This window comes from Nycticebus coucang, chromosome 8 (assembly GCF_027406575.1).
Source record: "Nycticebus coucang isolate mNycCou1 chromosome 8, mNycCou1.pri, whole genome shotgun sequence".
In the NCBI taxonomy this organism is placed as follows: Eukaryota; Metazoa; Chordata; class Mammalia; order Primates; family Lorisidae; genus Nycticebus; species Nycticebus coucang.
This window is the reverse complement of record NC_069787.1, coordinates 17720655-17747324: the sequence shown is the minus strand read 5'-3', so window position 1 is coordinate 17747324 and position 26670 is coordinate 17720655. Positions and strand designations below refer to the sequence as shown.

Genomic DNA, 26670 nt, shown 5'->3' with positions numbered 1-26670 from the left:
ATTTACCTTGGAATAAAGAAGCTGGGCTTACAGAGATCCCTGGAGGCACCGACCAGGGCAGGCAGAGAGGGTGCTGCAGGGGAGCTGCCTCTGTCTTTTTTTCTCCTAGATCTGGTCCATCCTGCAATCTGGGTTCCCCCAACACTGAAGATTGAAATTACATTGCAGCAATGACCACTTGAAATTAATGAGTTCATAATGCCATGTCTCCCTTAGAAACATTATGACTAAGACTAATCACCTTCAGTAGAAAAAGACACTTTTTTCTTTATTAACATAAACTTTGTTTCCACGGCCATATCTTACAGTGCAGCACTATATTTTAGACAGAGAAGATGTAATTAAATTAGAATTTGTGGTGGAAAGCAGTGGAGGCTGATAATAATTGCTTTTCAGGGAATGCTGTAATTGGCGCTCCAAGAATTTTATTTCAAAGCATCACAACCAATTTAGGAGGCTTGTTTCATCTGGACTTGAGTGGCTTTGATGAAGACACTGTGCCTTGATGTGTCTTGGTTTTCTTAAATTTAACTAAACTATTTTTTAATGATTATGTTAATAATTGAAGTACCATGATTCTGTTTTATGGACACTGGATGATAAAATTCCAATTCCCTCCTGCTCATTAGTTAAAGTTGTAACCACAAAATGTACACAATCCTTGCTCATTAACCATTTGATAAAACTTTGAAATTCTATGGCCAATAAAAATGTCTCTATGATATGCTACTTCTCATGCCGTATTTAATATATTCAATCAAAGCAGGAGGGGAAGTTTGTTGATGAAAATACCAATACACCACTTGTTTTTGTTCCCACTATATCTTTACCTGGAATGTCTCTGCATTTTTGTTTTGGGCCAATGGGTAAATTTGTACTTAGGCTTTAAGTCCCAGCTCAAATGCTACTGTTTCCACGAAGTCTTCCTTGATTACTACAGGAGGAGTTAAGTCATCCTAAATCCCTGATCCTAGAGTTTAAGCTTTCTCATCTAGAGAATAAGGATCACAGGTGTATAGTGACAATAAAATAAATGAACATTTCTGGAAGCTGAAAGGATATGGCTATCACCGTTATGAGTTCTTCTCAGCTCACCTGTCGGGATGCCACCAGTTGGAAGACATGGGATACTACACAGAAGTTGGCACACATGTAGCCCCATCAGGACAAAATTTTCACCTCTGCATGGTGAGTAGTAATTAATTATCTGCAGGATGAATTATCTGAAAGAAAGGGGAGGGTTCCAAGGTAGACATACTACCTGGCTGTGAGACCTTGGGAATGTCACTTTGCTTTTCTAAGCCCCAATTATCTTTTGAGCAAAACAAGTTTATTGAACTATATTATCCTTAAGATTATTTTTGCCTCCAGTATTCCAGACTGTAATCACACATGGTACAAGCCCGGCAATAGTCCCCAAGGTATTTGCAGCATTAAAACTAATTAATAGCTTACCTGATCATGCTGAGAGAGGTAGGATTTCCCCTGTGCAGTTGCTGTCCCTGGCTTAAAAAGACAAAGAAGAGCACAATTTCATTATCTTACCTTTCCATGCCAAGTTGATTAGTTGTGTCCAATATGCCAGGTAATTAATAAAAGGAAGTGGAGATCTCCATCTCAGTGTTACATCAGCATCTCGACAGAATACAAGAGTTCTCTCCCTTTTGTAGGGAATATACTGAATTCTGACATGTTTGCTGCTTCTGTGCAAGATTAAAAAAAAATCCTCAATGATAAATCAAATAATGGCTAACATTTAGTCTAACCTTTATAATTACTACGTGTAGCAATAGCAGTAGCAGTAATAGAGGAACTGTTAAGAATTCACCATGTGCTGGGTACTTTCGTGGTTAACAGACCCAGTGGTGTGAGGCGGGTGTTCTCATTATCCCCTTTGAGGAAACTGAAGCTCAGAAAACTCATATAACTTGACTAGGATTACACAGCTGGTGTGTGGAAGAAACTGGATTGAAATGCAGTTTGGACCAACTACAGAGTTCTGGCTCTCAGCTGGAAGGTTAAAATGACACGAATGGAGGACCCCAGATAAGGCTAGTGTCCAGGTTGCAGGGGGCTGGTGCTGTAAGGTAAGAAGAGCAAAAGAGCGAGATTGATAATCAGCTGCTCTGTGCACGTGTGTCTCTACTGATACTTAAAATGCAGAAATAACCCCACTGGTTGGAAACTGTTGTTGCTCTGAATTTCCTTAGCACCTGCCCCGGGGGCCCAAGCTGCTGCCATGACCTCTCCCATGGGACCCTGTCTACCTTGCACTCTCCGGGATCTCCTCATGACCTACTATTGGAAGATGGAATGCCTGTCCAAGTGGGAGAGTCCAGGGTCCTGCCCCTGGGTGGAGGCTGCCATCTAATCTGACCAGTGGCTAGCCTTGCCATAATGGTTGTCAATTTTTAAAAAATATTCCTCTAGGTAAATAGCACTAGGTGTCAATGTGTTGTTTATGTTTGAGGCTCAGGGTCTGTGATATTTATGTGTGGGTGGGGGTGGTTGGGATGGAAGACCTCCTGAAGCATTGACTTGGCAAAGACAGCGTCAATAACAATAAATTTGTTATTAACATTTGGCAGCACCATTCCCAACACCATTCTCTAATAAAATTAAGCAGAGGTGCTTTGGTGAATTGGTTGATTCCAGGCCGAGAACAGAAAAAACACGGGTGACCCTGGAGCATCCTAAAGTGCCAGTGAGGAAGGGCTCAAAAACAAAAAACAAAAGAAAAAAGAAAAAAAAGAAGGGCACCTTGAAAGGGTTCAAGAGATGCTGGAAGAGCTCTGATTGGCTAAAGTTAACCTAAAGAATAAAAAAAAAAATACATTAGCCCATGCTGATATAAATAAATGACTGAACAGCTGGGCGTTGTGGCGGGCGCCTGTAATCCCAGCTACTCGGGAGGCTGAGGCAAGAGAATCGCCTAAGCCCAAAAGCTGGAGGTTGCTGTGAGCTGTGACACCACGGCACTCTACCAAGGGTGACAAAGTAAGATTCTGTCTCTGAAAAAATAAATAAATAAATAAATGACTGAACAAGTAAATAGGGGAAGAAGTGGCAATTCTTCCAAAGAATCCCAATTAATAAACATACATGAAATGAGAGCAACAGAAAAGCATTGTGACATACAATAATATTATTGCCAGCAAGATCCCCTGACGGATGCTAAAAAGTGTAAACAGAAACAGAGTTTTTGCATATTTCCAGGATATCCCCCAAATATTTGGTAGTGACAAAAGGAACATAGTTACTAAAAGTGCAGAATGCTGGCAGAGACCACCTTAGACAAGTGATGGGGGTGAGCGTCCAGTAGTACCTGCAGACACCGAGCGTCCCCTACCTGACACACAGAGACGGGCACACCACCTGCTGGTGTCCTTCCCAAAGCACCTCCTCAGTTTAATGATGAGAAAATATCAGACAAACAGAAATCAAGGAACTTTCTACACAACTGACCGGCCTTCTTCAAAAGCATCAAGGTCATAAAGACAAAGAAAAAGACATTGTCTTAGACTGAAGGAGACTGAAGAGATGTGACAACTGGATACAAGTTGAGATCCTAGATTGGATTCTGGAGCAACAACAGCACAAAAGACATTACTGGAAAAACTAGTGAAATCCGGAAAAAACCCTGCCATTTAGTTTAACAGTAATATAGAAGGTTAATTTCTCAGGTTTGATCCCATTTAGTTTAACTGTAATATAGAAGGTTAATTTTCGATGATTCTGTCAGCAGATAGTAATGTAAGGAAAGCTGAGGAAAAGCTGTGTGGGAATTCTCTGCACTACTTTGCAACTTTTCTCTAAGCCTAAAATTACATTAAAATTAAAAAAAAAAAAACACAACTTTTTAAAAAGTGAACTTAAGAATCAAAGCCTAGGAGAATTTTCTACATTTGTGGCCTATGAAGAAAGCATTTCCCGCACTTCCACGAAGCATATGGAATTATATATGGAATTTATCATAAGAAGCACAGAGTTTAAGGGACAAATTTAAGCCATTGACTAATAATAATGACATTTGATTTTTTCAAAAATATTCATTCAATAAATCTTTCTGGATCTTTGACTGTGAGTTAAGAAATGTTCTATAGTGAATACATTTTCTTGTATATTGTATAACCATTTCAAAATTGTTCTTCCTTCCGTATGAAGTAGAATGAATTTTCCAGAGAAACATCTATTCTCTTTCAAGAAATTATTGCTGGCCAGGTTATGCCCTGGTTGGCTGTTGGTGGTTTTGTTTGTTTCCTTGTGCTACCTCGCCTGATTATATGAGGGTTTGGGTAGTTTTTTCTCTGTTTCACTCTGGGAGAATAAATCACTGAGCCTGTGAGTTCCCTCAATAATTAAAAGAGACCCTGATTTTGTACCATTCTTCTGGGGAGACATAAGACTTAGCTGGTCTCTTATCTCACAAGAACAAAGAACCAGGAGCAAAATCATGACAAAGTGCTATCCAAGTATCTATCCCACACTGCACCATGAATTCTTTAGTCACCTTGATATGACGCAATTTAATTCATGGCTGCCAAGCTAGAACCTTAGTTAAGCATGTAATATGAAACAGGAAAAACAATCTAACCTGATGCTTTTGCTCATGGGTAGCATTTTAAATTCACAATTTGATGAGAGGATTACACAGCATCTTGCCTGGAATTCAGGACCATAATTATGGAACTTTACAGTGGGTGTACCTCAGTCAGTTCACAGGACACATTTTCAACCTCTCTATCAATTTCTTATATGCTTCAGTTTAAGTGTTTACTTGCCTTGAACTTTGGTCTACTAATTAGAAAAATAAAGACTCACTGAATAGATTTGAGGATGGTGAGCAGAGAGAACAGAAGCTAAGAGAACAGGAAAAAGATAGTTGAATCGAAGGTTTTACACCATATGGCAATCATGGAGGAAGGAATAGTTGGGATAACAATGAAGATTTATAGAAAAAGTCACTATAATTTACATACACACATAGCCCCCACAGAAAGATATATGTATGTGTGAGTAGATATGCTGAAGGTGAGTAGGTTATGCATGGGAAGGAAAAGAATAGAGAAACAAAAGATACGTGTTTCATAGGAATGAGTATGGGTAAGAGGAAAGGGTATAGATGTGAGCCTCATGTCGTCCCAGCTCTATGCAAAGTTGCATTCTAAGAAACACAGCCTCACCATCTTGGAAAGGTGTTTAAAAAAATCTCCATCCTTGCTTGTGCCTCCTGAAAAAGCAAACATTAAAGAGACCCTATCCATACTGTCCAGCAACACTTACCCTAAGTTCCTTCCTACATTTTCCTCTATCCCAAATCACCATGCTCTTAAGTCTGAGCTTTAGGGATTTTCTTCCACTATTTTTATACCTCTATCCCTTTTATTTTGCCAAGTCCGTTCTACTAATCTTCCATTTCCTTCTCTGATCTGCTTCTAGCTTGCTTCATAAAAAATCAGGAAATTTGAGTCACCCTCCTTTAGTGGGTGAAAGATGATGGGGGGAGTTCAAGGGGACCCCCATGAAAGGTTCTGGCTTGTTGTATTTTCCTCCTAGAAGTGAGCAGAATCCCTTTGGTCCATAAAGAGGTTCTTCTTCCTCTTTCAACAGGCAGTGACTTTGTTACTGTGCCCCTGGTTACAGAAGGAGGTTTTCTCAGATTTAAAAATTGAGAAACTTAAGTGTGGAGCCAGGTTGTAATTGTTACCCAGTGTCAATTCAGACACAGTAGGTCCCTAGGTAGCTCTGCTCTTGTTCTCTCTAAGCAGCTGTCTCCTCAGCCAGCTCTCTTTCCTACTAAAGTTTCATAAAGGCTTTTTACTGCATAATTATACTTCTGTGCCTTGTAGTTATGTGAGGTAATGACTCAAAATTAGCATGTTTAATTAGGAAATTAGGTGTTATAATCACAATATGGAGCAAAAATTTTTCATGAAGTTGTAGTGCATAAACAAATGGCCTCTTTTCTTTAAGGCTTGGAAAAAACTACAAAAGCAGTGTAAACTTTTGGCTTTGGCAGATAGCAAAATTTAATTTATGCTTAGCACCAAAAGGGGACCATTCCATTTGTTTCCTAGATGGAGCCCACCTTCCCCCTTCAGGTGGGAATCAGTCACTCTGGTATGTAAATGTCCCCTCAGCCATGACTGGACTGTGTTGGGTTTTCTCTCTAGGGTAGACATTGAGCTGATCTACCTCCATATCTGGGTTGTAGAGTGCCAACACTCAATGGGTCCAGTTCATTCTGTTCAAGATATGATTAGTGTGTCCTACTGTGTGCTAAGCACTTTAAGGTTCTGTGGATGAGTTAAGCAGCTTACTCATAAAGTCAGCTTCTACATGTATTGGGCACTGAGAGAGGAATGAAGGGAATGCCTGTATTACAGAGGAAGGAGTGTCTCAACATGAGGGCAAGGCGGCTACTTTGTGTGGTGCTCCCAGAAATAAGAAGTATGTTTGGATCAAAAACTTTTTTTTTCACTAAACCAAAGCAAAAATAATTTTTTTCTGACCCACTATGTAGTCCTACACTGCAGCTCTCAACATGGGGTTCAAAGACATCCTCCTACACACACACACACACACACACACACACACACACACACACACACAGACACAGATTCTATGATTGGACTTGAGCACCTCCTGGGTCTTGCATCATTCTTTTTGAGGACAAGTAATGAGTTTACCCATGCTATGATATGTGAGATATGAAATTGTAGGTATAATTTTATGTATTTGTATTTTTTGTATAAAAAGTACATGACTTTCTTTATATGACATATTTTCAGTGGTAAGAAATGAGGTCTCATTTCTCTACCTCTCTTCTTTTCTGCCATGACCTTGGAAGGTATTTATTGATAATGACAAAATCACAAGATGAACAGAGTCTAGGTTCTTAAATCCCCAAGTAGAAGGCTACTCATTGGACATCTGCATTATTCAAGTTATGTTTAAAACAAAAGGAAATTAATTTTTTTGTGTGTTTATATGCTACAGAAACTAAGGTTCATTTACCTGAGACAAAAGGCAAGTTCAACAGAATATGATAAGAGTTACAAAGGTATTAAATGCAATGGGATAATGGAAGAGGAAGATTAAGGAAGGCTTTTAAAGTGGAATTAAGTATAAGGAATATCTCAATGATGAGTACATACCAAATAAAGGGCAGAGGGAAAAACACATGCAAAGTTCTGGAGGTGAGAATGAGTGGGATTGGCTGAAGTGGATCAATATGGCTAGAGAAAAGAATGGTATAGGAATGGAGGATAGAGAAATACTAGACCTTGAAGAAGTTTAGGTTTGACACAAATGGTAAGAATAATGGGTTTATAAAGAAAAATGACATAATTGGATTTGGGTTTTTGAAAAGTAATCCAGTTGTTGAGCTAAGGGTGAAGGGAACAAGACTGGAAGCAAAGGCGATATTTTAATCCTAGTGATAAAAGGCAGTGGCCAAACTAAGGAAAAGATAAAAGAAATAGAGGTAAGTGGCAGGACTGTATGCTGAGTAGATAAGGAAGAAAAGGGATATACTGTCACGCCTTGGTGACTGTGGGGGATTTATTCCAGGACTCCCTGACAGAAGCTCAAGTTCCTGATTTGAAATGGTGTTGTATTTGCATATGAGCTATGCACATCCTTCTTTATACTTGAAGTCATCTCTAGGTTACTTATAATACCTACTACAATGTCTACATATCCCTTCATTCACACTGGTTCAACATAGTAGTTAGCATGAAGCCGATTCAAATTTTCCTTTTTGGACCTTTGCGGATATTTTTTGTTCCAAACATTTTCAATCCATGGTTGCTAAAATCCATGGATGTGGAACCTATGGATACAGAGGGCTGACCAAATACAGCTAGATCCAGAGATAAATGTCAGTGTGGGAAAAGGCAGAGGACTTCGGATACATAGTGAAGGTACCAAACTTGGCTTTGCTACTAGGTTTGTTCATGGATTTTTATCTCTGTAGGGTTAGGTTTACCTGAAAAATGGGGATCCCAACTACTTTGTAGGTGTTTTGTCAGGATTAAATGAGACTTGACATGTGAAAGTATTATGTAACTCTACAGTGCTTTATAAAAGGAGGGTTATCACCTACTGATAGAGTCTATAGAACCCCGTCCAGTCTCCTACCTTCAGGAATCTCAGGATTGGAGTATCATCAAGACAACATGCCCTGGGGAAAATGAGCTCTAGTCAACACAGGGTGCTGGGAAAACTGGGTAGTCATGTGCAGAAGAATGAAACAGGACCCTTATCTCACACCACTCATAAAAATTAATTCAAAATGGATAAAAGACTTAAATATAAGACTTGAAACCATAAAAATTCTAGGAGAAAATTTAGGAAAAACTGTTCTTAATATCAGCCTAAGCAAAGCATTTATGGCTAAGACCTCAAAGGCAATTATAGCAACAACAAAAATAAATAAATGAGAGTTGGTTAAATTAAAAGTTTCTGCATAGCTGAGTAAAATAGGAAATAGAAAACATACTGAGTGGGAGAAAATATTCACAAACTATCCATTTGATTAAGTGATAACAATATCTAGAATCTACAAGTAACTGAAACAAATAAGCAAGGGAAAAACAAACATCTCCATTAAAATGTAGAAGAACAGACAAATGGCCAAAAAACAAACAAACAAACAAAAAAAAGGGACAAACAACTCCATTAAAATGTAGAAGAACAGACAAATGGCCAAAAAACAAACAAACAAAAAAAAAAAAGGGAAAAAAATCATGAAAAGATACTCAATGTCACTAATCATCAGAGAAATGGAAATTGAAACTACAAGAAAATATCATCTGACCCCTGTCAGAATGGCTTTTATTAAAAAGTCCAAAAACAATAGATGCTGGTGTGGATGCGGATGTGGAGAAAAGGGAACACTTATACACTGTTGGTAGGGCTGCAAATTAGTACAACCTGTATGGAAAACAGTATGCAGAATCTTCAAAGAACTAAAAGTATATCTACCATTTGATACAGAAAACTCACTACTAGGTTTCTACCCAAAGTAAAATAAGTCATTTTATCTAAAAGACACCTGCATTCAAATGTTTATTGAAGCACAATTCACACTTACAAAGATATGGAATCAACCCAAGTGACCATCAATTCATAAGTGGTTTAACAAATGTGGTATATGTATGCCACAGAGTACTACTCTGTCACGAAGAGGATGAATTAATTCCTTTGTAGCAATTTGGATAGTACTGGAGACCATTACCCTAAGTGAAGTATCCCAAGAATGGAAAAACAAATACCATATGTATTCTCTAATAAACTAACTCATGAGCACACGTGTGTACAGAGAAAAGTAAAAGTCATTGAAAGTCAAGCAGGTGGCAGAAGGGGTGGGGACAGAGAAGGGGCAAAAACCTACCTTGCAGGCACAATGAATACTATTTGGGTGATGGGCACACTTACAGCCCTGATTCAAGCATTACAAAAGCTATGCATGTAACAAAAACACTTAATATTTTGAAATAGAAAAAGAAAGCCTTTAAAAGTGGCATTTAGGGATTGTATTCTAAGATGGATCACTTTTGGATCACCCTCACAGGTACCATGTACTGGGTGTGGTCTTCCCCAGTGAGCTCACCATTTCCTTCAAAACAAGTTGGAGAGGTCTCAGGGTGGCACAACTTTCCCTACCTTGACCACATCTGGAGACATCACATGCCCATATTGTCTTTGGGGTCACCCTTTCTTCTGGTGCAGTCCCTGAAGCCACACATTAGTAGCTTCCTCAGACTACTCAAGTTGTCTCAGTCTTTGGGCTACCAGTAATAGCAGGTCATTCTCCATGATGGAGATCAGTGTTTTTAAGTTTCTTCATTTCCTCCCCAAACACCAAGGCCTACAGATAGTTGGACAATTCAGAATGACTTCTCCTTTACCAAATTAAGTCATAGATGGCTTTGAGAGCACAGCATAGAAACACTGGGCTCTCAAAAAACATTTTCAGTGCAGCTCTCACTAACCACATAACACAACTATAGCGTGGTAGTTTTCCTTGACTCCTGATAGCAGCTGGGCTCACTCTACTGTATTTTACAGTTAGTGATCAAGACATTGAGTTCCATTAAAAAAAAAAAAACAAAAAACAGAACAACTTCTATACTTAACTCATAAGACTTACACATTTGGGTCTGTTTGACATGCATAAACACTTGCCATTTTTCTACACATCTGGACCTTGGAGATAATTCAGAGAATTTCTCTCTTCACTCAGGTTGACAACATTTTTTAGACTCAAAGGAACTTGATTCAAGTGGTTTTTCTTAGATGTATTTTCCAAGACTTGGCTGGCCAACTTGCCAGCTGGCAATTCATTGGAGTTTATAATAGAATGAATCTTTGATTGAAGTACTTGGGTCAAAGATTAAAAAAAAAAAAAGAGCAGTTCATCAAACACAGCAGCTGGTATTATAAACTACTTGCATAAAACAACAATTTGAGACATGTATAGATGTATCATTAGTGTTTTTGGAACAATAAACCTCTCATTTGATTGCACCATTTCAAATGTTTCATGGAGCGTATTGTGATACCTAATTTAGTTGTTCTTGAATAGCACATGGATGATGTTCCCTGTCTGCATTTGCAGTTCATCAAATGTCTGTCATTTTCCTGTGATGAGAAATGATTCCAGAAGGAAAAGAGAAGATAGAAGGAGAAATGTAAAGGGAACTGTCACACAGCAATGTAGGCCCGGGCAAGGTGGTAGGCTCCAGGCAGACAACACTGGAGCCCAGGCTGGTCAGCCCTCTCAGGGGGAGGTTCTGTGTGGTGCTGCCCCAGAACCCAGCTGTGAAGCACCTGTGTACAACGGGCATTGCGGTGGGTTTTGTCTGCTCAGCATGTATTCAATTCTCCTTCCTGGTAACAGCACCTCCTTTTCTCTGGGTTGCTCTTCCATCTATCCCTGACATCCCCACTCCCACCCCAGCGCTCATGAAGTGGGCATGTAAACCACAGTGGACCAATTTTAATGTAATTTCCCCTCTTAGAATGATGACTGGCTCAGGAACAGGCAAGTGAGCAAATTCAGACCAATCAGATTCTGTCCTCAGCCTTGGCCAAACTAGTTGGAGAGACAGCCTGCTCTTATTTCTGTCTCACAAGATGTAAACATGTAGACCTATCGTCCCACTATGTGGAAAGAGCTTCCCTGAGGCAGGAGGGGGCAAGATGGCAAAGAAAAACAGGGCCAAACATGGAGGGAGTTTCACAGAGCTCTCATACTCTAAGTCCCTGTATCCAGAAAAGAAATCCACCCTTGGACTCCCCATGTATATAATCTAATACATTCTAATTCTTCCATCTCTTGATATAGCTGTTTTGACTTGGTTCTCTGTCACTTAAAGAGTTCTGACAAATATGGTTGTTTATAAATGCAATTTCAATGAAGGAATCAATTAAGAATTTCCACAACTCATTCCATCATAACTCATGTGTAGAGCCTACTCATGCTAGATTTTTGCTTCTAGAATATACAAAATGATTACTTGCAGCACATTTTCTTTTTATGGGAATGATAAAAATCACATTAGGGTAGAGCCAGTCAAAAGGCCATTTTCTTTTTTACACTTGAAAAGAAATTGTGTTCAAATGCTGAAGTGAGGATGCTGCCATCCTTTGCTGCCATAACAGACCCAGTTGTGCACAAACAACATCCTCTCAGACGAAGGCAGAGAGTTGCCATTAAAGGTGGAAGGCTGTCCTGTGTAAAAATCATCCCTTTCTCACTTGTATCCTGGACTCCATTTCAAGTCTCCATTTACTAGCATTTCTACTTTCTAAAAAGTTTTGAGCTATATTTCACACAGTGTAGTCCACCAATTTAAAGAGTATATGTGATTCAGTGGTGTTCAGTATATTTGCAAAGTTGTGAAACCATCACCAAAATCAACTTTCATCACAGTCCCCCCAAAACTCTGTACCCTTTGGCAGTCACCCTCAGTGCCTCCTCCCCTCTGTCCTTGGCATCCACTGGTCTACTTTTTGTCTCTATAGATTTGCCTGTTCTGACATCTCATATAAATAAAATCATACAATACAGTAGGACCTCTGTATGTTGACCACCCAAGGGACTGTGACAAACTGGTCAGCACACAAAGGTAGTCAACTTAAAGAACTAGGCCTACTGTGCTGATATGCACAGGTGGTGCATGTCCAGTCTATGAAAATCATGTCAGCGTAAGGAGGTGGTCAGCTATGGAGGTTCTACTGTATATGATCTTTTGTGACTTTTACTTCGTGTCATACATTCAACATTTATCTATGTAGGTATCACTACTTATTTCTTCTTATGGTAGAACAATGGTCTATTCTAGGGGTGCCACATTTTGTTTATTCATTTATCCACTGATGGGCATTTGCCTTGTGCCCACTTTGGGGCTATTATGAATACTACTGCTATGAACATTCATGGATCTTGATGGTCTGGACATATGTTTTCATTACTCTTGGGCATATACCTATAAACAAAATGCTGAGTCATATGATAACTCCATTTTTTTTTTTTAATTTTTTTATTAAAACATAACTGTATACAATGATATGATTATGGGGCATCATACACTCACTTCATAAACCATTTGACACATTTTTATCCCAGTGGTTAACATAGCCTTTCCGGCGTTATCTCAGTTACTGTGCCAAAACATTTATATTCTACATTTACCAAGTTTCGCAAATACCCCTGTAATATGCACCACAGGTGTGATCCCACCGATTCCCCTCCCTCTACCCACCCCCCCCTTTCCCACTTCCCCCTATTGTTAAGTTGTAGCTGGGTTATAGCTTTCATGTGAGAGTCCCAAATTAGTTTCATAGTAGGGCTGTGTACATTGAGTATTTTTTCTTCCATTCTTGGGATACTTTACTAAGAAGAATATGTTCCAGCTCCATCCATGTAAACATGAAAGAGGTAAAGTCTCCATCTTTCTTTAAGGCTGCATAGTATTCCATGGTATACATATACCACAATTTATTAATCCATTCGTGGATCGATGGGCACTTCGGCTTTTTCCATGACTTAGCAATTATGAATTGGGCTGCAATAAACATTCTGGTACAAATATCTTTGTTATGTTGTGATTTTTGGTCTTCTGGGTATATGCCCAGCAGAGGAATTACAGGATTGAATGGCAGATCTATTTTTAGATCTCTGAGTGTTCTCCATATATCTTTCCAAAAGGAATGTATTAATTTGCATTCCCACCAGCAGTGCAGAAGTGTTCCCTTTTCTCCGCATCCACGCCAACATCTCTGGTCTTGAGATTTTGTGATATAGGCTAGTCTCATTGGAGTTAGATGATATCTCAAAGTAGTTTTGATTTGCATTTCTCTGATGATTAAAGATGATGAGCATTTTTTCATATGTCTGAAGGCCGTGCGCCTGTCTTCTTCAGAGAAGTTTCTCTTCAAATCCCTTGCCCAGCCTGCGATGGGATCCCTTGTTTTTTTCTTGGTGATGCGTTTGAGTTCTCTGTGGATTCTGGTTATTAAACCTTTGTCACAGTTATACCCTGCAAATATCTTCTCCCATTCTGAGGGCTGTCTGCTTGCTCTGCTTACTGTGTTCTTAGCTGTGCAGAAGCTTTTTAGTTTGATCAAGTCCCAGTAGTGTATTTTTGAAGCTGCTTCAATTGCCCGGGGGGTTCTCCTCATGAAATACTCACCCAGACCAATTTCTTCAAGGGTTTTCCCTGCATTCTCCTCTAGTATTTTTATAGTTTCATGTCTTAAGTTTAAATCTTTAATCCAATGAGAGTCTATCTTAGTTAATGGTGAAAGGTGTGGGTCCAATTTCAGTCTTCTGCAGGTTGCCAGCCAGTTCACCCAGCACCATTTGTTAAATAGGGAATCTTTTCCCCACTGAATGTTTTTAATTGGCTTGTCAAAAATCAAATAGCGGTAAGTAGCTGGATTCATCTCTTGGTTCTCTATTCTATTCCAGATATCTACTTCTCTGTTTTTGTGCCAATACCATGCTGTTTTGATCACTATCGATTTGTAGTAAAGTCTGAGGTCTGGTAGTGTGATTCCTCCTGTTTTGTTTTTATTTCTGAGTAATGTCTTGGCTATTCGAGGTTTTTTCTGATTCCATATAAAACGAAGTAATGTTTTTTCAAGATCTTTAAAATATGACAGTGGAGCTTTAATAGGGAGTGCGTTGAAATTATATATTGCTTTGGGTAGTATGGACATTTTGATAATGTTGATTCTTCCTAGCCATGAGCATGGTATGTTTTTCCATTTGTTAACATTTTCAGCTATTTCTTTTCTTAGAGTTTCATAGTTCTCTTTATAGAGATCTTTCACGTCTTTTGTTAGGTAAATTCCCAAATATTTCATCTTCTTTGGCACTACTGTGAATGGGATAGAGTCCTTAACTGCTTTTTCAATTTGACTGTTGTTGGTGTATATAAAGGCTACCGATTTATGAATGTTGATTTTGTAACCTGAGACCCTGCTGTATTCCTTGATCACTTCTAGGAGTTTTGTAGTAGAGTCCCTAGTGTTTTCCAGATACACAATCATATCATCTGCGAAGAGCGAGAGTTTGATCTCTTCTGACCCTATATGGATACCCTTGATCGCCTTTTCTTCCCTAATTGCAGTGGCTAAAACTTCCATTACAATGTTGAAAAGCAATGGAGACAATGGGCAGCCTTGTCTGGTTCCTGATCTGAGTGGAAATGATTCCAATTTAACTCCATTCAATATGATATTGGCTGTGGGTTTGCTGTAGATAGCCTCTATCAGTTTAAGAAAAGTCCCTTCTAGACCAATTTTCTTGAGTGTTCTGATCATGAAGGGATGCTGGATATTATCAAAAGCTTTTTCTGCATCAATTGAGAGAATCATATGGTCTTTGTTTTTTAATTTGTTTATGTGCTGAATTACATTTATAGATTTACGTATATTGAACCAGCCTTGAGACCCTGGGATAAAACCAACTTGGTCATGATGTATAATTTGTTTGATGTGTTGCTGGATTCTGTTTGTTAGGATCTTGTTGAATATTTTTGCATCTATATTCATTAGTGATATTGGTCCATAATTTTCTTTTCTTGTTGGGTCTTTTCCTGGTTTGGGGATCAGGGTGATATTTGCTTCATAGAACGTGTTGGGTAGTCTTCCTTCTTTTTCTACATTTTGGAACAGGTTGAGTAATATAGGTACTAATTCCTCTTTAAAGGTTTGGTAGAATTCTGACGTGAAACCATCTGGTCCCGGGCTTTTCTTTTTAGGGAGGTTTTGTATAGTTGATGCTATTTCTGAACTTGATATGGGTCTGTTCAACATTTCCACTTGATTCTGGTTAAGTCTTGGAAGGTGGCGTGCTTCCAAGTATCGGTCTATTTCCTTCAGATTTTCATATTTCTGAGAATAAAGTTTCTTGTAATATTCATTAAGGATTTTTTGGATTTCTGATGAGTCTGTGGTTATTTTGTCTTTGTTGTTTCTGATTGATGATATTAGAGATTTTACTCTTTTTTTCCTGATTAGGTTGGCCAGAGGTTTATCTATTTTATTGACCTTTTCAAAAAACCAGCTTTTTGATTTATTGATCTGTTGTATTGTTCTTTTGTTTTCAATTTCATTTAATTCTGCTCTAATTTTGGTTATTTCTTTTCTTCTACTGGGTTTGGAGTTGGAATGTTCTTCCTTTTCCAGTTGCGTGAGATGTCCCATTAAGTTGTTAACTTCCTCTCTTTCCGTTCTCTTGAGGAAGGCTTGCAGTGCTATAAATTTCCCTCTTAGAACTGCCTTTGCAGTGTCCCAGAGGTTCTGATAGCTTGTGTCTTCATTGTCATTTTGTTCCAAAAAATTGGTGATTTCTTTCTTAATCTCATCTCTGACCCAGCTATCATTCAGCATAAGGTTATTTAACTTCCATGTTTTTGTATGGGTATGCAGATTCCTGTTGTTACTCAATTCAAGTTTTATTCCATGATGGTCCGAGAAGATGCATGGAATAATTTCTATTCCTTTAAATTTACTGAGGTTAGACTTGTGACCTAAAATGTGATCAATTTTGGAGTAAGTTCTGTGGGCTGATGAGAAGTATGTGTATTCAGTTTTGTTGGGATGAAATGTTCTGTAGATGTCTGCTAAATCTAAATATTGGATGGTTAGTTTTAAATCTAAGATTTCTTTGCTCAGCTTCTTTCTGGAGGATCGATCCAACACTGCCAAGGGAGTGTTGAAATCTCCAACGATTATGGAGCTGGAGGAAATCAAGTTACTCATGTCTGTTAGAGTTTCTCTTATAAATTGAGGTGCATACTGGTTGGGTGCATAGATATTAATAATTGAGATCTCGTCATATTGAGTATTACCCTTAACAAATATGAAGTAACCATTCTTGTCCTTCCTTACTTTTGATGGTTTAAAGCCTACTGTATCTGCAAATAAAATTGCAACACCTGCTTTTTTCTGATTACCATTTGCCTGAAATATGGATGACCATCCTTTCACCCTGAGTCTGTATTTGTCTTTTAAGTTGAGATGTGACTCTTGTATGCAACAAATATCTGGCTTAAGTTTTTGTATCCAGTCAGCTAACCTATGCCTCTTTAGAGGACAGTTTAAGCCATTCACATTGATGGAGAGTAAGGATAAGTCTGGTGGAATTTTGGGTATCGAGTTTTTCAAAGGTCCAGTGGACATTTTTAATCCTTTCGCCAGTGTGGAAGTTGGAGTTTGATCCGAAGTTTCTGAGTGAGTTTACTTTTGTGGTATAGGATTGGGTTGGTCATTGTGGAGGATAGGTCTGAGAACATCCTGAAGAACTGGTTTACTTATGGCAAATTTTTTCAACATATGAATGTCATTGAAGTATTTAATTTCTCCATCATAGATGAAACTCAGTTTAGCTGGATACAAGATCCTGGGTTGAAAGTTTTTTTGCTTTAGGAGATTAAAAGTTGATGACCAGCCTCTTCTTGCTTGAAAAGTTTCAGCAGAGAGATCTGCAGTTATTCTAATATTCTTACCTTTGTACGTTATAGTTTTCTTTCGCCGGGCTGCTTTGAGAATCTTCTCTTTCATGTTAACTTTAGTGAAGCTAATTATGATATGTCTGGGAGATGGCTTATTGGGGTTGAATCGTGCTGGGGTTCTGAAGCTGTCTGCTATCTGAATTTCAGATTCTCTAGGCATGTCTGGAAAATTTTCTTTCATAATTTCATGTAGAAGGGCCTCTGTGCCCTTGGCTGCCACGTCATCAGTCTCCGAAATTCCTATAACCCTTATGTTATTTTTTTTCGAATTATCTGAGAGCTCTCTGAGTGAGTGATCCGTTTTTGCTCTCCATTTCTCTTCCTCTTTGAGAGATTGGGAGCGTTCGAAGACTTTATCTTCAATGTCAGAAATCCTTTCTTCTGCTTGCTCCATTCTGTTACTGAGGGATTCTACTGTATTTTTCATATCTTTGAGGGCTGTAAGTTCTTGTTTCAGTGTGTCTAAGTCTTTGGTGGTTTTGTCTTTAAATTCGTTAAATTCTTGAGACAGTTTTTGAATTTCTCCTCGAATTCCTAATTCCATTTTATTAATCTTGTCTGCAAACCAAATTCTGAATTCGACTTCTGACATCTCAGCCAGTTGTTTATGAATGGGATCTTCAATCACATCTGCCGTATCTTTTCTTGGGGGGGTTGATCTATTCTGGTTATTCATGTTACCAGAGTTTTTCCGCTGATTCCGCCCCATGGTTTACTCCCTTTGGTTTTTCCCCTGGGGTTTTATCGAGGGCCCGTACAGTGTTGTGGCCTGAGAAACTGGGGCCCTGTCTGGTGTGGTGGAGCAAAGTGGTTCTGTCTTGTTTTCAGCTGGTTTCTGTTCGATCCTATTGCAACTTCTACTCTGGCTTGAAGTCTCAGCTGTGTGGAAAAATCAGCAATTAAGTCACCCCGCCTGCCCACCTCTGGCCCCAGTTGGAAAAGGAGAATCAAACCTTCCTACAATCGCACACCCAGGGCACCACCTGAAAAGTCCTCAGTCTATTAGCCCAGTTCAAAAGGTCCGAATCAACTGTCTCAATCGGCACTTGTCTCAGGTGGAAGGGTTCAAGAGGTCTCTGGGAACTGGATCACAGGGGCCTGGTGACTCCTCTGAGACAGCTCACCCCAGTGCAGCGTGGAGTCAGGAGGAGCCACCCCGCAAACAGAGCAGTCTGGGAAGGTTGACGTCTCCTTCCCCACTTTGCCCCTCCGTCGGACCCAGTCACTGGTATCTCTGCAGATGGCTAACCCAGTTGCCTGCAGTGAACAGACACTCCAGGGGTTTGCACCTGCCTGAATCGCGAGGAAGTCTGCCAGGCCCCCGCAGACTGCCGCTATCTAGCAGGAAGAGATGGGGCCTGACATCTTTGAGTGTTTGATGCAGGTGATGGGAAGGAGGTGTTCACTCAGGCTTAGCCCCGTCCCTGATGGATGCTGCTAACAGAACAGAACAGAACAGACAACTTTGTGAGGTTCTGTCTCTGTTCCTGTCGTCGCCTACAGGAGACGGGCTGTTTTGAGTTCAAACGTCTTTGCTGCTGGAGAATTGCGTCTGAACACCTCTCTGGGTCGGCCCCGCCCTGGAGGCTTCTGGGTTTGTGAGCCGTGTCACCGGTGGCCTCCTCTGGTTGCCCAGGGAGACAGGGGGTGTGGCCTCAGAATATCCAGAAGTGAGCGTTCTGCCGTTAAAGAAAAAACGGCTGTTGATCTACCTCCAGGGAACTGCTGCTCTGGTGTGGGCACTCAGGCGACCCTTTTCTCCTCTGTCCCGCGCCCCAGAGTCAGCACTGAGCGGCCGCAGTTTGTGCTGGGTCCACACCCCTTAAGAGATCCCCCAAGAATCAGAACTCTTGGGGAATGGGCCCCCAGACCCGGATTGGGAGTGGGGCGGGGGGAAGCTAGAGTTTCATTCAGTTTCACGCAATACTACGGTCCGGGGAGGGCTCCTGCACTGCACCGCAGGGAAGTGCCGCCAAGGCTTGATTTCCCCTCAGGGGAGTGCCCTCTCCTCGCTCACGTGTCCCAGAGTCAGCGCTGACCTGACGCAGCTCAGGCACTGTGCACTCCCCTCGAGAAATCACCCAAGGAGCCGAACTCCTGGGGGATAGGCCCTCAGACCCCGAGTGAGAGTAGGGGTTCTCAGCTCTCAGCGGGGAGGCCAGAGTCTGATTCAGTCTTGGGCCCCCTATGCCCGGGGAGGGTTGGTGCACTGCACCGCAGGGAAGTGCCGTGAGGCGTGACTCCCCCTCAGCCCGGTGCCCTCTCCTCACTCGGCGCGCCTCAGAGTCAATGCTGACCAGTCGCAACTCGGGGACTGTCCACTCCCCTTGAGAAATCACCCAAGGATCCGAAGTCCTGGGGGACAGGCCTCCAGACCTCAGTGGGCGGGAGGGGAGCGCCGGGGATTCAGGGTTGCCGGCAAAGGATTCCCAAAGTTTTATTCAGCCCTATGTCCGGCAGGAGAACGCCACGGCACCCCAGTAGGGGAGGTAGGTCCAGTTTTTAGAAGGTCTCTCCCGTGGAGTGTAGTGGGAGGGCCTTTAATTTTTGCCTGCTTGTTCAATTGTGGGGCTCCAGAGCCGGTCTCATGGGGGAGGGGGACTCCCGTCCGCTTGGTGGTGGATTTTGTACCTTTTGTTTGCGTCCTTGTGATCACAACTTGCCTCAGCGGTGTTGATGTGCGTTCTTCAGCCTTCTCTCTTGGTGAGGCTCAAGTCCACCAGGATACTTACTAAATTCCTGTCCCTTAACTCTCCTTCTGGACGGGAGCCTTTGTTGAAAGCTGGCTTCAGTCCGCCATCTTGTCTCCCCCTCCGATAACTCCATTTTTAACTCTTAGAGAAATTATCATACTGTTTTCCAACGTAGCTACACCCTTTTATATCCCCACCTGAAGTGCGTGAGTCTTACAATTTTTTCCCATTCTTTCCAGCATTTATCATGTGTTACTTTGATTATAGTTGTCCTAGTGGGCACCTCATTGTGGTTTTGATTTGCACATCCCTGAAGACTAATGAGGTAGAACAGCTTTTCCTATGTGTGGTAGCCATCTATATGTTTTCTGTGGCAAAATGTCTGTGCAGATAACTTACCTATTTTTAAACTGGATCTGATCACTTTGACAGCCATGGCAAGGGCACATTGGTCAATACAACTTGGCCTCAGGTTTTGCTTGAAAACACACTCCAAAAGGATTTTATTAATAAGGACGTTTTGTATCCTACATTGTAATCCTACTGCACTGAGCCTACCTGTGGCAGTATTGAGAGAATTTAAAGGGCTCCACCCTTTGCTCTGTGTTGTGTGTTAAGGGAAAACATTCCACAGAATAACACATAAGTGCAAGTTGTGTAAGCACAAGTCTGGACTCCACTCTGTACTAGAGCACCATTCTCATGTCATTTCCTATGCTGATCATGCTTATACAGAACACACATCTGAACAATGTTCAGAAATAGCACATGAATTCCCAGGCTGGGATATGAGATTTAAAAAAATTATAAGTGATTTTAAATGTTTATTCAAATATATATCATGTTGCAGAACTTAAGCTAAATGGAAGGACCATTCTCTCCCTTCTTTATAAACCTCTCTTCCAGGAGTATAAGTAAGAACCCCCAGTAGTGGCCGAGTGGGTACTGAAGAAGAACGAGGTGTCTAGGTTCATTCTCAGGTGACGGCTTAGTAGTGGTGCCATCCTCTGAGGAAAGGAGAAGTGGTATGCATGGTAGAAATGACAGCCATTGGCTCCAACCTTGGTGCTGTCTATTTCTGGGCAAAATAACTTTCTTTGCCTCCATTGCAATATCTGTAAATTGAGAATAGTAATAGTACTTACCTCAGAAGACTAATGTAAAAACCAAACGATTTAACCTACATAAAGCACTTAGGCCTGAGTGTATTTACAGATATATTGCTTTCTGCTTTCCTTCATTAACATCATCATTATCATCATTGAGAAATGCAGGAGGATGAGGAATTTAAGAGAAGGTAGGTGAGCTGTTACTAGGCTCTATTTTGGACTTATTCACTTTGGAGTACCTGTGGGATAGCCAGTTAGAGGCTTAGTTGATACGTATGAAACCGGCCTGTAGCTTAACAGCAATATCAGCACTGTGGATGTGGTTTATGAAACCATTTGTCTCCAGGATGTAGTTGAATGCCTGCACTGGATAAGAACACATATGGACTGCAGGTGGAGTGAGAAGAATGGGGTTAAGGCCAAGGCCTTACAAAGAAATACAAAGGGACAGAAGCCAGTAACAAAAGCTCGTGGTTGTTGAGTATGAAGATACTAGGGATAATGCTGTGTGAAATTAAAGGAAGAGAAGTTTAATACAGGGAGTGGTCTATAATACTACACGATCTAGAAAGATCAAATAACACAGGGGATTAGCAAGCCTATTCAATCGAGTCATTAAAAGTTCACTGGTAGCATTAACTAGAGCACTTTCAGAGGAAGGGGCCTCCTGCCCTCAGCCAATGGCTGCATTGAAATTGGAGGACATGATGTGGCTCACACTTACATGATTTCCTCTGGCAGAAAAGAAAGTAAATATTTGGTTTTAAGAATTCAGGGAGCTGGCTTGGCACCTATAGCTCCGTGGCTAGGGCGCCAGCAACATATACTGGAGCTGGCAGGTTCGAATACATCCTGGCCCTGCCAAATCATAATGACAACTACAACCAAAAGATATCCAGGCATTATATGGCAGGCACCTGTAGTACCAGGTACTTGGGAGGTTGAGGCAAGAGAATCACTTGAGGCCAGGAGTTTGAGGTTGCTGTAAGCTGTGATGCCACAGCGTTCTACGGAGGACTCTGTCTCAAAAAAAAAAAAAAAAAAAAGAATTCAGGGAGCTGAGTCGCTGAGTCAGACATGGGTACCTCTTTTCCTCCAGGCTGTCAATGCAAGAAATTATTCCAAGGAAAAGAGATTGGTAGTGACTTGACAAATAATTCCAGTGGGAGGCCTTTTGGATAAAACCAGATTGGAATTGAACCTGAAGATGTGGCCTGGCCCTCACACTTCAGCTTCTTACTTTTATCATATGGAAGGAAGAAGTCAAACTGGTGGTGGGAAAAGTGCCCTTCCAGCATGGGTGCAGGACAGAGGGGGAAATGGGCGTGTCTGCAGTCCTGACAAGGCACAGCTATCTTGCTTACTGGTAAAGTATGGCCCAATGGAAAGGCCGAGTATTCCTTCACAATTTTATCCTCTGAGTTGTTGCAGAAATTTGACCTAAGGGGCTCAACTATCCCCCTCCGTCCCCTGCTAAGGGGTTAGCAGGGTATATGTACCAGAGGATGTAATTTCCATATCCAGTGCTTGATCCACAAAAACAATCTTTTAAAAAGAGTTCCTAATCATAGATTCATGAAAGATACTATATTCCTCATAGAACACCATGAAATATTGATATATTTAATTCTGGGAATAATTTTAGGTAGAAAATGTGGGTCTATTATATGCCACAATATAAAATCATAACCACAAACACACACATCCATAAAAAATTGCTGCTGAATTAAGAGTGATTGGCTGTTTGCATTAACTTTTGCTTGCTACGAATTCATTTCATTTGTCATCAGCTGGCACTCACTAGCAGACAAGCAGTAGCAGGTGCAAAAAGGCTAGAAAATTTTGGCAAAGAAAAGCTTAAAATTGTGAAAATGTTGTCCATTAAGTTATATTTTCTAGAAATTGCAAAACCCCAGCAATTATTCCAATTTAGGGATGGAACATATTCGTTTGGCAGAGTCTGAGAATCTCTAAACTAGTTCTAAAAATTTTATACTACAGATTGTCCAGTACCATGGAGGCTGTGTCTTCTCTATTAAAAGATTCTATATTAATGAAAGAGCTCAGATTTGCCTTGACAGTGGTCTGAGAACAGCTAAAATGAAAGCCATCATGTAACTGTTTGTACTCCCCATTTCCTGTTACCAAATGGAAATGAACTTTTCAACTCTGTGCCCTTTCTCACACTAACTTTCCAAAAATGTTTAGCTTCTGACTACTGTATTCTCCTAAATTGTTTCTGGAGTAAATTTTTCATCTCCTTTAGAGTATAGGTATTGGGGCCAAGTCTCTGTTATTAATTGCTACACCCTCAGTAGCTATATTAGGGCCCAGCACATAGTAGGTGCTTAATAAACATTTATTTGTTCATTAAATGATGTTCACTGCAAACTTACTTGTTAATAAGTTCTCAATGAATGTCATTCAACTTCACTGAAGTTATAGTATTTGGGATGGTATGACTTTTGGAGTAAGACATAGCTATTATAAATTTGATCTCAGTTTACTATCTTAGACATGAAACTTAATATCTCAAAATGTATTTACACATCTGTTAAATTGAGGCACCTATACTCAGTTATTACAGCACTGCCATGAGAATTAAGTTACCCTAAGCATTAATATAGTGTCTTGCACACAGGAGTTATAAATGGCAGTTATTTTTACTCCAGACTGCAAATGAGATTTCTTACAATTTCATATACTTATTAAATTGCATGATCATAAAGCAGTGTGATTTATTTTATTATAATACAACTTTGACAATTTAGTGTTTCATGTTTTTTAAAACTATGTAAATTTGCTTAACACATTTTATAAATTAGCAGTCTACTTAGTGAGAAACAATTGCTTATATCTAACTTAATCCTCTACTGTTAAAAATTAAAAACAAAGCCCTTTGTCAAAGAAATAAAACTTTTAGATGCAGAGAGATAAAAAAAAACTCAGAAAACATTTTTTGCCTTCTTTTATTGATGCAGCCTTCACTAATTAACTAGATTCTTTATGATTACCACTTACGCAAAATAGATGGGCCCTAGGTTTATAGCCAATTTTCTAAGTTGATTTACCTATAAGAGGAACTACCGAGAACCATTTATACAATGGAATAGTTGATTTACCATTTACAAGTATAATTAAATAAAAGGATGGCATATGAAACCAATAAGAAGGTCATACCATTAGGCCTAATAAAGGAACTGAAATTATTGGAACATTTGAGCTAAATTTCAGAAAGTGGATGGGTTTTAAGATAAAAGGGAACAGTTCTACATTGCTGGTGGGCATTCAAATTAATACATTCCTTTTGGAAAGATGTTTGGAGAACACTTAGAGATCTAAAAATAGATCTGCCATTCAATCCTATAATTCCTCTACTAGGTATATACCCAGAAGACCAAAAATCACATTATAACAAAGGTATTTGTACCAGAATGTTTATTGCAGCCCAATTCTCAATTGCTAAGTCATGAAAAAAGCCCAGGTGCCCATAGATCCACAAATGGATCAATAAATTGTGCTATATGTACACCATGGAATATTATGCAGCCTTAAAGAAAGATGGAGACTTTACCTCTTTCATGTTTATATGGATGGAGCTGGAACATATTCTTCTTAGTAAAGTATCTCAAGAATGGAAGAAAATGTATCCAATGTACTCAGCCCTACTATGAAACTAATTTATGGTTTTCACATGAAAGCTGTAACTCAGTTATAACCTAAGAATATGGGGAAGAGGGAAAGGAAGGGGTGGGAGCGGGGAGATGGGCAGAGGGAGGGTGATTGGTGGGATTACACCTGCAGTGCATCTAACAAGGGTACATGTGAAACTTAGTAAATGTAGAATATAATTGTCTTAATACAATAACTAAGTAAATGCCAGGAAGGCTATGTTAACCACGGTGATGAAAATGTGTCAAACTGTTTATAAAACCAGTGTATGGTGCCCCATGATCGCATTCATGTACACAGCTATGATTTAATATTAATAAAAAAAAAAGATAATTACAATGGTAGCACTCTCCTTGGCCACCAGGCGGAGCTACTTTTCTGTTTGTGGCAAAGCTCTAGGTGGATCAACCATCCCCCTCTTGCTCTCATTCATGCAACTCTGGACTTCAGTAGATCTAGTTGTCCAGTATATTATTACGTGCTTACCACAGATGATATTAAATGTCATCGGCAACCTGGAACTAGGGAGAAACAGTAAATATTAATAATAAATATGAGCCTGGAAATCTAATTTTGGAGGGGAATTGGTCTCTGGAAGTGGCCTAATCTATATAATTTGAATCTGAATCTGAAGAATATCCATAATACACCACTTCATCAATCTTCTCTGTAGCTTCCAAATTTCTATCATTCAAGATGATTTTATTAATTCCATTGGTCCCTGTTTAAAACATAAATAATTCATTTATCTTTTAAACCAGTATCTATTGAACACCTGCATCATATCCTGTACAACGATCCTGATTAACATATAATCAGTATTATATGATTATGAGCCCATTCATCAGAAAAATCTTCTCTACAGACAGTGAGAGGTACCGGTGGGAAAGAGAAAACAGAAAATTTAGAACATGGGCATAAGTGTGGATAGCTTAATAAAAAATTTTGGTTGTAACGGAACACAATTTGAACTATCTCAAGAAGTCATCATTTCAAAGAATCAGTTTTTGGTTTTGTTGATTTTCTCTAGTTTTATTTTCAATTTTATTGGTTTCTCCTTTGATTTTCATTACAACTTTTCTTCTGCCTACTTTAGGCTCAAATTGTTCTTCCTTCTCTAGTTCCTTAAACTAGAAGCTCAAGTTATTGATTGCAGATTTTTTTAATCATTTCTAATATATGCATATAATGCTGCGAATTTCCCTTTAAGCACTGCTATCCTGCATTCCATATATCTGGCAAGTTTCATTTAGTTCAAAGTACTTTGACATCTCTCTTGACATTTCTTTGTTCCACATGTGATTTAGAAATGTACTGCTTAATTTTAAGATATTCTGCAATTTCTGGTTATGTTTCTGTTATTGGTTACTGTTTAATTCCATTGTGGTCTGAGAATATACTCTGTAGGATTAGTATGCTTTTTTAGGTGCATTTTATAGTCCAGGATATGGTCTATCTTAAAGTTCCATGTGAGTTTGAGAAGAATGTCTATTCTGCTGTTGTTGGAGTAGTCTGTAAATGTTAATTTGATCAAGTTGATTGATAGTACTGTTCAGGTCATATATATCCACACTGAGTTTCTCCTACTTGATCTATGAATTATTGACAGAGGGGTGTTGAACTCTCTAACTATAAAAATGGATTTGTCTATTTCTCCTTTTAGTTCTGTCAGTTTTTGCCTCATGTATTTTTACAGTCCACTTTTAGGTGCATACACTGTTTTGTCTTCGAGAATTGACCCCCTTATCATTATGTAATGCCCTCCTTCATCCTGATGACCTTCTTTGTTTTGAAGTCTGCTATGTTTAAAATTAATGCAGCTATTTCAACTTTCTTTTCATTACTGTTAGCATGATATGTTTTTCTCTATAACCCTTTACTTTTAAACTATTGAAGTCTTTATAGTTAAAGGTAGATATCTTGGAGATAACATATAGTTGGATCTTGTTTTTATTTTTGCTTTCTTAATCCATTCTCACAATCTATTTTATCTGGCATATTTAGACTGTCACATTCAAAGTGATTACTGACATAATTTCTACCATATTTGTAACTTTCTGTGCATATTTGGTTTTTGTTACTCACCTCCCCCTTTCTGCCTTCTCTGGTCTTAATTGAGCATTTTACATAATTCCATTTTATTTTTCTATTTTTTTTTTTTTT

General features: G+C 39.6%; 1 long non-coding RNA gene across 1 annotated transcript in view; it reads right to left on the bottom strand.

Moving 5' to 3' along the window:
• Window positions 1-1113: 1113 nt before the first annotated feature.
• Window positions 1114-26670, bottom strand: part of LOC128591666 (uncharacterized) — a 138745-nt gene continuing 113188 nt past the window's right edge. The window contains exons 2-3 of the long non-coding RNA XR_008381620.1: window positions 1546-1703; window positions 1114-1223 (exon numbers count right to left, since the gene is read on the bottom strand). This is a non-coding gene — a long non-coding RNA (uncharacterized LOC128591666). The remainder of the gene's footprint in view (window positions 1224-1545; window positions 1704-26670) is intronic.